This window comes from Perognathus longimembris, chromosome 28, assembly GCF_023159225.1.
Source record: "Perognathus longimembris pacificus isolate PPM17 chromosome 28, ASM2315922v1, whole genome shotgun sequence".
NCBI classification, from domain to species: Eukaryota; Metazoa; Chordata; class Mammalia; order Rodentia; family Heteromyidae; genus Perognathus; species Perognathus longimembris.
The window spans coordinates 23,776,143-23,785,454 of record NC_063188.1 but is presented as its reverse complement, the minus strand read 5'-3'; positions in this window follow the sequence as shown (position 1 = coordinate 23,785,454).

Below are 9,312 nucleotides of genomic sequence, written 5' to 3'. Positions count from 1 at the left end.
TTGAAAAGGCAGGGAAGGAGGTGAGAAGGAATGAGAATAAGCTGGATATAGGGGGTGAATATGTGTACAGTGAACTTTGTGCATATATGGAAATATAATGGAATAATACAGTATGTAACCTTGAAGTTGGTTTCTTTCACCTAGCAATTTTTTAAATATTAATTCCAATCACTTCATGTCCATTCCTTTATTACTCAGTAATACCCTACTGTATGGTTGGAGCACAGTTTATCTTCTTTTCTCTTAACAATGATTTGAGTGCACCCAATGTTTGATAGTTATGACATCATTTCTATATACATTCATGGCCATATTTTGATGTTAACACAACAATTCATTTCTCTAGGGTAAATGATGAGGTGTAGGATTGCAAGAGCCTATGTTTGACCAAATATGGGCAAATTGTTTTCAGAGGTTGTACAACTTTGACTTCCTACCAGCACTATATGAAAGGCACATTGTTCTAGATCCTTATTAACAGTATTATCAATAACTGTATTTCACTCAATTTAGTATATACGTAATGGTATCTCATAATGGCTTAAATTTGCATTTTTCTAATGGGTAATAAACATTTTTTAATTTAAAAATTTGTCATGTTTATGCCCTCTTCATTGATATCTAGTCAAGGGTTTTGTACTTTGTTGTTGTTGCTTGTAGGACTTGAAGTCAGGACCTGGGTGCTATCCCTGAGATAGCTTTACCATTTGCTTTACCACTTTGAACTTCAGTACCACTTCTGGTTTTCTAGTGGTTAATTGGAGATAAGAGTCTCACGGAGTTTCCTGCCTGGGCTGGCTTTGAACTGAGGTCCTCAGATCTCAGCTGCCTGAGTAGGTAGGATTACAGGTGTGAGCCACTAGCACATGGCTGGTTTTATATATTTTAAAATGAATTTGTTTTCTTACTGTTGCTCTTTGAGACTGGTGTGTGTGTGTGTGTGTGTGTGTGTGTGTGTGTATGTGTGTGTGTGTGTGTGTTTTATCTTGGAGGTTCTCTTTTTATCCTTTTTATTCCATTACTGGGGCCTGAACTCAGGGCCTGGGCAGTGTCCCTGAGCTTCTCTTGCTCAAGGCTAGTGCTCTAACACTTGAACTACAGCACCAATTCTGGTTTTCTGTTTATGTGGTACTGAGAAATCGAACCCAGGGTTTCATGCATGATAGGCAAGCACTCTACCACCAAGCCTAATTCCCAGCCCCTCTTTTATCCTTTTAAGGGCATCTTTTGTTTGCCCTCTCCAAAATTTAAATTTGATAAAGTGTACTTTATCTTTTTTATTTAATGGATCATTATTTTGATATATTTTAGTACAATGTGGACTAGCAGAAAACAGATAAAATATTCTTTAGAGATACTGTCCCTTATTATTAATTTATATTAGTATGCAGAGGGAGATTTTATTGTTAAATTTCCACACATGTTTATACTATATTCTGATTTGTCTCATCCCTTATATCACCCCTCCAAAAAAAACTAGCATCCCCAGTGAGTTTCCTTGTTTCATTTCATAGTTGTAAATAATTTTTTTCCCAGTAGCTGAACCCCTTCCCTGCATAACTTTAATAACAGATTTATTGAGACCTATTGTATATACCATGTAATTTACCCTTTTAACACATATTTTAAAAACAAGTTCATGAAGTTTTGCATCCATCATGGATGGAGTCTTAGATCATTTTTGTTACTCTAGTATGATCCCTCATGCATATTTCTAATCTCCATTTAACCCTCATCTTGCTCTAGAAAACCACTCATGTAGTTTCTGTATAGTTTTTCCAGTATCATTAATTAAATTATTTGTCATATAAATATAACATTTACTGCCTTAGCAATTGCTCAGTATAAAGTGCAAAGGTATTAAGTATATTCACAGTATTGTGTGGCTGACTTAAATAACCTTTTCATCTTTCAAAACTGGAACTTCATGTATTACATAACAACGCTCCTTTCTCTCCTGCTATTTCCTAAGCTCTTGGCAATTACTTCATAACTGTTCAATCATGCCACATTTATGTTTTCATTTCTGGCTTACTCAACTTAATGTCCTTGAGGTTCATTTATATTGCATCATGTGTCATAATTTCCTTCCTTTTTGGGGGGATGAGTAATGATCAGACTTAAAATAACACTACACAAGTAAGCATTTTTTGTTTATTGATTCCTCTGTTGATGGGTAGACATTTTTGCTATTGTGAATGATGCTAGTGTGAACATGGGAATAGCCATATCTCTGGGACATATCCAGCCTTAATTTCTTAGAAAATATTATATAAGGAACTATTTTGAATGATTTTTTTCAAATTCTATTTTCCAATTGTTCTTTACTAATATTTAGAAATGTGAATGATTTTTGTTTATATTTTTATGTAAATATGTTTATGCAAATATTTTGAAGTCTTATTAAGTATACTTATCAGTTCTAGGTTTGTCTGTGATCCATTAGGATTTTCTTGTAGATAAATATGCTATCAGCAAAGGGTGATGATTTAATTCATTCCTTTTTAATTGATATACACATTATTTTCCTTACCTTATTGCACCAGCTTGCGTTCTTAAACTTGGATGGAAAGCATTGTCTGTCTCCATTAGGTGCAATATTCGATGCAGGCTTTGTAGATGCCCTTTATAAGGTTTAACAAATAAGTTCTAATTTAAAAAGATTTGTATTAAGAACTATTTTTTCACCCATTGATATGGTAATATGCTATTTTCTTTAACATATTTGATTTGTTGGGCTGCATTAATATATTTTTGATTATCAAACCATCTTGCATACATGATATAAACATTTGATTGTGAGGTATGATTATTGTATGGTGGCAATTTTTTTTCACATATCTTATTCGATCAGCCCATGTCATGGTAGATGGAAAGTAGTGACAGAGAAAGGACATGGGGGAAAAGACCCATTATTTCAGGGCATGCCCAGGTGACTTATCTCTGTAACTAAGTCTCACCATTTTTTCCTTTTGCCAGTCCTGGGGCTTGAACTCGGGGCCTGAGCACTGTCTCTGGCTCCTTTTTCCTCAAGGCTAGCACTATACTACTTGAGCTTCAGCGCCACTTCTGTCTTTTTTTCTATATATGTGGTGCTGTAGAATCGAACCCAGGGTTTCATGGATGTGAGGCACTCTACCACTAGGCCGTATTCCCAGCCCTCACCTTTTGAACAACTCATAATGTTACAAATGATCTATCAAAAAACTAGATCAGGGCTGGTAATATGGCCTAGTGGTAAAGTGCTTGCCTCGCATACATGAAGCCCTGGGTTCGATTCCTCACCACCACATATATAGAAAATGGCCAGTAGTGGAGCTGTGGCTCAAGTGGCAGAGTGCTAGCCTTGAGCAAAAGGAAGCCAGGGACAGTGCTCAGGCCCTGAGTTCAAGCCCCAGGACTGGCAAAAAAAAACACACAAAAGACTAGATCATTGATTAGGTTCGAGTTCTAAGATCCATCATTTTGCAACCAAAAATATGTGAGCCTATATATTGTGTATCTTTTTAAAAAAAAAATCAGGTGAGGATTTTATTAACTGCATGGTGTCTGCACTCTGCCATTCAGGGAGCAAAGTGCAGCCTATATTGAGCATCTTTTTTTTTTTTTTCTTTTTTGTACGAGTTCACATGGCATATTGAGAATAGTTACAACAGTGGTATAACTCTTGTTTTTGTAACGTGGAGTTCACTTGGCATCTTCTTATGTGGCTATATGGGTGTAGCCATTGGGGTATTTTGGTGTTCTACCATGTATATTGAGCATCTTATATTCAAGATGTTTGAACACTTTTATGTTTGTGAATGCTATATTAATATACCCTTCTATTGTTTCTGGTGATAGAATTTTTGATCTTCTCTCCTTTTAGTTGATATTATTAGAATTTTACCAGTTTTGGGCTGGGGATATGGCCTAGTGGCAAGAGTGCTCACCTCGTATACATGAAGCCCTGGGTTCGATTCCCCAGCACCACATATACAGAAAATGGCCAGAAGTGGCGCTGTGGCTCAAATGACAGAGTGCTAGCCTTGAGCAAAAGGAAGCCAGGGACAGTGCTCAGGCCCTGAGTCCAAGGCCCAGGACTGGCCAAAAAAAAAAAAAAAAAAAAAAAAAAAAAAAAAAGAATTTTACCAGTTTTATTGATCTTTACAGAATTATTGCAAAACATCATGACTTTAGCATTAAATACAAATCTAAAGAAGTCACATTTTTGTAAAAAATTAAATAAATATGGATATAGTTTTTACATAGTTTAGAAGACATGCTGTTACAAAGATGTTCATTTCCCTAAGCAGATGCATAAGCTTTCAAAAAAATTTAATTGTACAAAACCATTGATTTCATTATAATAAAATGATGATGTTCAGTTCCAGCTATTCTTCTGCAAACAGTACCATTTCATTCTTCTTTAGGCTTAGTAATAATAAACTAGTATTACTAAATAGTATACATTATTCAATAATATGTAATTGAACATATTTAATAACACAATTATGTAGTTTAATAAGAATATAATTAAATATATATTCTAGTTTATGCACACATATTATTTATATATGCCTTTCAGTAGAGGATTTGAAGTGGTATTGTGGAGTCATGGGGTAATATTTACTTTGGAATGATTAAAATGATGTTATAGAGTTAGATAGGAATGTAAGATTTCCTGTTTTACAACTATAGGAGGTAATTTATATTTTAGAATCTACAGGAGGTAATTTACATTTTCGAATCTAAAAGTGGAGTTAGCATTAAGGACTTAGGATTCTACATATAGTTGTGCCTTCAATTGTCAACTTTATGACTTTGAGACAAGCACATTTTTCTTTAATAGCTTCTATTTCCTTATCTTCAAGGTAAGAATTGTATTATGACACTCACCTGATAAGTGTTGACTGAATGCCCACCAAGTGCAAGATATTTTCCCACAGATGTATGTTCATTAATCACCAAAGCAACCCTGTGAGACAGATACTGTTTCTGTTCACTTCACAAATTTCACAAATGACGAAACAAAGACTCAGTGAGCTCTATGATGAGGGAGCCAAAGTTTGTAACTAAGTGTGTATTATTTACTATGAATAATTGCATTGCAGGAACCAACAGCTCAGTAATGTATGGCTTAGAATAACAAAGATTCTTGCAACAAATTTTTTGTGGCCTGATGGTCTGATTTATGTTATCACTCTAAGACAAAAGGCTGACAGAGTAGCTGCCATCACTGGCATTGCTGGTCACCTTGAAAGAAAGTATATTATGCATTATCTACTGACTCTTAAAAGCTTCCACCCTCAAAGTGACTCATGCAATGTTCGTCAAAGCTGATCAAATGACCATATCTGATGTATTTGTATGTGTGTGTATGTATACACATGTGCATGTGAAAGGATGAGAGGAGGACACTTGGAAATGGGTAAGGGATTGCAATGTTATTAAGTGCTGGAAAGAAGGAAATGCAAATATTTGGTAAATAGCAATCAGTGACTGCCATAGTATTTTTCATATGTGTTATTAATTTGTAAAAATCTGTTACCATGATTATGAACTCTGTTCTAAGAAGCAGTGAGGTAGGTTTGCATTTTTGGAACAGTGTACACTATGAATCATATCATAAAATCATTTTTAGGCTACAATTACAGTAATATGTGAGCCAAGTGCTGGTGGCTCACACCTATAATCATAGCTATTTGGGAAGCTGATAGCTGAGGATTTCAGTTTGCAGTCAGCCTGGGCAGGAAAGATGTTCAGACTCTTATCTCCAATTAGCCATCAAAAAACCCAAAGTGAAGCTGTCTGTCATTCAAGTGGTAGAGTGCCAGCCTTGATTGAAAAAGCTGAAGGACAGCACCCAGGCTATGCATTCAAGCCTCAATACTGGCACACACACACACACACACACACACACACACACACACACACACACAAATATACATCTTATAACATAATAAGAAATAGTAAATGAATGAATGAATAAGGTAGAATCTGATCTGTGTCCATGGACACATTCTAATGTAGGTTTTTTTTCTCATAAAAAGTATGTTTTTTTACTTTTCAGAAATAAATCAGGAGTAAAAAAATAGCACTAGAAAGACCAATAAGTGGGGTTATGTATAATTGGAAAAGAAAATGTAAATGCTAACCAAGGTTTGCTATGGCTTTTGGGCCAGGATGTTGAATGCAGTTGTCATAATGCCTCTCATAGGTGTAATCATTTTCAAAGTTTTCCTACAGAATTAAATGAATTTATACATGTGAAAAAATTTTGTAAAACTAAACACTGTACATTTAACTCTTGTTATTATTTTCACAAGAACTCATTTGGTACTCAATGCTACCCTGTGAAGTACATTCAAGACTATCTGCTGTTTTTTTTATAAATATATATATTTGAGAAAACTCAGAAGTATTAATCTACTTTCCATGGCCATGTGGTTGGTAAAGGACTTAGACTAGAAATCATTATATGTCTCCTAGATTCCTATATCAGCCCTTTCCCTAGTGTGCAGAGCTGTCTCTCCAGCCAAATTGTGGAGTGTAACATAAATGCACTGGAGAAATTAAAAATGATCCAGTGGAAAGAGGAAAGGAGAATTATAAATTTCCCAATACACAGCTGACATTGTGCAGTCAAGCAAGTGGAGGAAACAGAACACGCTCCTTCTCATAAGGAACTCCTGAAAGGAGTGAATCATTCTAAGGCCTCACATTACTGGTGAGGAAATGGCCTTTCCAAGGGGCCAATTACAGGTTGGTAGCCAGATGCATTTTATAGAAAGTCATAGCTCAAAGAAGCTGAGGAAAGGTAGTTATGTTCACCTTAAAGAACTGTGAAAAGTGGGTGAGCACTGTTGCTTCCATTTTTGTGAAAGAGAATGCTTTTCTAATTTTAGAGTCTTTTCAAGAGGTAGAAAGGGCTTTTGTGTGAAGGGAAGCTTTTCTCCATGCTCATTTTGAGAGATGCCTGTGAAAACATTTTATATCCTGTTTGGAAAAGACAATGTGGTGGAAATGAAAAATGAGTTTGTGTATAAAGTTATGTTCCCCAGAAGAGATGGTGTAAATAGGGATCCACAGCCATACTTACTACCTTTCCCCCTAAGTTATACAGATGTTTGTTATCACTTTAATGCAGATATTGGAATACATTAACTATAATGTATTTCCTGATGTTATACAATCGGAGCTATTTATTTAGAAGATCATTCAGGAAGGGATAGTGAATTCTTATATCTTCCTGAGTGTTATGTTTTTGCCAGGTTTTTAGTAGCGCCACTTCAATTTATCTTTCAAGATGAATCTTTTATTTTTAACCCATATTTTCCCTCTAATCAGACAGCAAATATTATAAATGAAAATGTCCAGGAAGTGAAAAGGTTTCCTATTAAAGACCAGAGGTATGTTTATAGGATATATTGTCTATAATTAATATATAATATTGTCTATATAATATGTAATTGTCTATAACTAATATGTCTGATTACATGTCTCTATGTAAATGTGTATCTTTAACTGGTGCTGGAGTATGTCATAAGAAGTCATTTTCCAAATTTTGTTTTTTTCTTTATATATTTCTGATTTTAAAAAATTATTTATTTATTGTCAAAGTGATGTACAGAGGGGTTATAGTTTCATACGTAAGGCACTGGGTACATTTCTTGTATAACTTGTTACCTCCTCTCCCATTTTCCCCCCAATTTTTGTTCTAATTGAAGTATTTCTATGATATTTTTGTGCTAGTCCTGGTGATTGAACTCAAGGCTGGGGCACTATCCTTGAGCTTTATTTTGCTAAGGCTAGGGCCACTTGAGACATAGCTCACTTCTGTTCTTTTCTGGTGCTTAATTGGAGATAAGACTCTCACAGACTTTCTTATACAGGCTAGCTTCAAGCTATGATCCTCATTGCAGTCACCTGAGCTAGGATTATAGGCATAAGCCACTGGTGCCCAGGAATTTATATTCATTAAGTTGGTAATTCTATCTAGAAAGATAAAAAAATGAGAGAAATCTATTATCTAAATCCAGGTTTCTATATGCCTTTATCTAATTGTCAAATGCTTCCTTTGTGAAGTTATTGTAGTCTAGGGTTAGATAAGTATTCAAGATGGCCTTTTCAAGACTAAAGGTAATGAGTCTTCTGAATGGAGAGTACACTTCAGACTTCTATTATTTCCGGTTCAATTGCAAATGTAAGAAAGGGAAGGAAAAATCTCAATGAATATTTGATACATGTGATCTAATTTAATTATCCTAGCTACTCTAGAGAGTTCATCTATATCATGTAGAAAAAATAGTAAGGCTTACAAGTTAATAATTGACCTGAGTGCACATAATCTGTAGATATTAGCTAGAATTTCAACTCAAATCTTTGATCTTATCCAACCTGTCCTCATCTTATTATACCTATACAAATTCAAGAAGACCTGTAATAACATCTTTGTGCATAGATCTATATAGAAAAGCCAAGGATATTAAAGCTGTCTTTAACATTTGACTGCTATGAAGGAACAGTAGGCCCCTTTAACTTGGTGCTCAGAGATAGAACTTGAATCTAGGGAGGTCATGCATCTGTGGTTGCATTAATGCCAGATTTCTTTGTAGCTCAGTTTACAATAGCTGTCTTTGAACTACATCATCCCCATACTACTATCAGCTAATGACAGAGTGACATTGTGTAAAGCATTGTGATAACTGGGGAATATGTGACTTACAAAAACTCTTCTGGTTATTTGGTTCATCTTGTACTTGTAATAGGCATGGGAGGTCATGTCTTCTACAAACAAGTGCACAAAAGGGACTTATGTAGGACACATCTGTCATTTGCTAGAATTGGCTAAGCTGCATTTCGACTTTAAATTTTCTTAGACTCTTTTCTGCTGCTATAAGGGAATAGCACTGAGTGGGTAAATTATATAGAACAAAAGTTTATTGGGTTCATTTTTCTGGAAGCTTGGAAGTCCAAAATCAAAGGGAAACATGTAGTGAGGGACTTGTTGCTGTATCATAACATGGAATCCCATACTGAAGGAACATATGAGAAATGAGACAAGATGAAATTGCACTCAAATTTATGACAAGCCTACTCTCACAGCTATCTCAGTTGCTTTCATCAGATTTCCATCACTGTGACAAAATACCAGAGAAATAATTTGAAAGGAGAAAATATTTATTTTGGCTCATGATTTCAGGGGTTCTAGTCCATTGTTGCTTGGCTATGTTACTTTAGGTCTGTGTCAGCATAGTACATCATGGCAGAAGCACATGGAAGAGGAGACTACTCACCTCAGGGTGACCAGGTCCAGATGATCTACCTTCT